This window comes from Xenopus laevis, chromosome 6S (assembly GCF_017654675.1).
Source record: "Xenopus laevis strain J_2021 chromosome 6S, Xenopus_laevis_v10.1, whole genome shotgun sequence".
Classification (NCBI taxonomy): domain Eukaryota; kingdom Metazoa; phylum Chordata; class Amphibia; order Anura; family Pipidae; genus Xenopus; species Xenopus laevis.
In genome coordinates this window covers 61,491,961-61,494,979 of record NC_054382.1, presented here as the reverse complement: position 1 = coordinate 61,494,979, position 3,019 = coordinate 61,491,961, and positions in this window count along the sequence as shown.

Genomic DNA, 3,019 nt, shown 5'->3' with positions numbered 1-3,019 from the left:
GCTCTACAGCAGAATCCTGCATTGAAATCCGTTTTTCAAAACAAAAAATGGATTTTTTTATATCTAATTTTAAAATTTGCTATGGGGCTAGACATTTTGACATTTCCCAGCTGCCCTCAGGTCATGTGACTTGTGCTCTGATAAACTTCAGTCACACTTTACTGCTGCACTGCAAGTTGGAGTGATGTCATTACCCCTCCCTCCTACAAGCTGCTGTAATGTAAATAGAGCCTTGTCTGCTGAGCCTGTCAATTGAACAATAGGCAGGTATCAAGATAAGCTCCCACTGACACCACTTCAGAAGGACTGAAATAAGATAGTCCTGTGATCACTGCCCCCACTTACGTTTCAAAAATATATATATATATTCACACACACAATTCATTTTGGGCACTGGAAAAAATATTTTATATACATAGTTTATTATATTTGTTTACACAAACATGAATGGCAGAAACACAGGAGTACACTCCCAGGACTGTTGACAGGGAATAGAAAAAAAAGGATAAAATAAGGAGGAAATACTTGAAAACCAGGAAAACTTAGGAGGAAGTCTAGGAAGGGTTAAAATAGCTCAGGAGAAAGGAGGCAGTAAGTAGTTAATGAAAAAAGAAGTATTGCAGGCAGGAAAGGAGCAAGGTCTGTGTGAGGTGGATAGCAGAGGGAACTCACAGCTCCTTTACCTCATCTAGTAACCAGTAAAACTAACTAGGAAGGCAGCAAGGAGAGAAAGTTCCCCCCTCCAAAGGAAAGCAAAGAACAAACTTACAGAATGGCAGGAGCTTTGATAGTATCTGTGGGAGGAGGGGCTGCTAGTGCAGCTGTAGAGCAGGACGTAGGAAAGTGAAAGTAATTGGTTCCCTGCAAACTATGTGACCTCTCTCCTCCAAACATCACACGCATGGGCAGAGAGGGGAGGGGGAGTTTACAGCTAGATTCTCATGTCGTGGTGCGACCTGGCTTTTCATTACAGAGTGGCTGCCTGCAAGCACACAGGTAATGCTGTGCCTGCTGTTAGAGCAGCACAGGATGAATGTGTAATGAGCAAAAATGGAAGCCCCCATGACAAAATACAAACTAAGATAACTAATGCATGGATTTGTGGATTAACATTTTATTTGCCAGACAGTGTTTATGGATGTGTTTTTTATAAAAATGCAAAAAAAAAAAAAAGTTTAAAATGACGACAGATTCCCTTTAAAGTTTCTAATGCTAACGGACTCCTGCTGCACAAATATGGCAGCCCCTTCATACAGGAACATGGGGCACCAGACAGGTAATGTAAAAGCATTGTGCAAATACTTTATGGCAAAGTTATAAGTTGCTTTCAAAGTCAATATTATGATAGATGTAAAAAAGAGTTGAATTTCTGGTGTCCATATCTCTTTAAGGTATGAAGATCCAAATGAAGCCAAGATCCGTTATCCGGAAAACCCCAGGTCATGAGCATTCCTGATAACAGGTCCTATACCTGTACATATATTAAAGTGATACTGACACTAAAAAGCTACTTTTTAAAAGTTACTTATAGGTCATGTTGATCATTTTTGCTGGGAAGTTTGTTTTTGTAATTGTTGATTGAAGTTCCTAAACCTGACTGTTTTGCCAACCTGACTGTACCATCTCACCCTGTCAGTTGGAGTTTCTAATGCTAACGGACTCCTGCTGCACAAATGTGGCAGCCCTCTCAAAGACGAACCCTGGGAGTGAGACAAGTAATGTAAAAGAATTGGGCAAATACTTTATGGAAAATTATAAGTAGCATGCAAAGTAAATGTTATGATAGATGTAAAAAAGGCATAATTTCTGATGTCAGTATCTCTTTAAGAAGTCTTACAGCATGAGCTATTGCACATACTGTGATACTGTTTTCCAGATAGTACAATAAACGTATGAGAAGCATGTGATGAATCATCCTCAATACTGAACGCCTTTTATAAACTTTGTACACAAAAGAAGAGTCACCCCAACCAGTCATGTATATGCACTTTACTGATAAGCGAGAAGGAAGTAAGGTTCCAAGTGAGATTGTCAGAGATATAAACTCCAAGATATTCCATATTACTGACGCTCTTAACAGCTGGTCCAGTTCCAGAAAATGTACGACATACCTGTATAAAAATGAAATGGTATCATAGGAAACATTTTTGTGTTATGAAAGTATTCATTTAAAGTGAAAAAGTCTCAAAATGACTACAGAAATATTTCCAAAGACTAGTGAATATTTTAAAATACCCGCTGTAGTGTTTTTTTAATGTGACACCCTTCTAAAATGCTCTTTTATTGGTGAGATAGGTTAGTTTCTAATCAGTGCAGGGTCAACCCGGTCAGGCGCCCTAGGCAGCCTGGGCGGGCAAAGCGCAAAAAAACGCGAGTGAGCATACGCAAAAAAACTAGAGTGCGCATGCGCAAAAAAACACAAGTGAGTATACGCGAAAAAGACAAGGTCGCATGCGCAAAACAAAGATACGCGCGAGAGATCGCACACGTCGGGCAGAGCTGGGACTGGACTAGGGGGTAGGAGAGGCAGAGAAGGTGTGTGCCTGGAGCCCCTCCAGCTTTGCGCCCTAGGCACGTGCCTACTCTGCCTACCCCTAGTTCCGGCCCTGTTTCTAATTTAGAATTAGAAAACACTATTCTCCTTGTTTCAACATTCCATTGCCCTTTGCTTCTCCTTCTCCCTATAAACCATTTAACCAATGTACCTTCTTTCCATGTGACTGTTAGAGGAACATGGAGTACCTGGATTCCAATACATTTTTCATACTTTTCAAATCCTTTTGAAAAAATGTTTACAATTCTTTCAATGGCATATATGTTAGGGGTAATCTCTGCTTTACAGTAGTAACCTTATTAGGTTGCTTGCTTCTCCTCCAGGAAGGTTAAAGATGTCCAACACTCAGTGGTCCAACAAAGAAGAACTTTTTATTTACAAATTTCCTTCCATACATGCATATTGGTTCACTTTCACACTCCAGAGTATTCAAAACAGTCATATCACAATTCAGTTACAGTCACT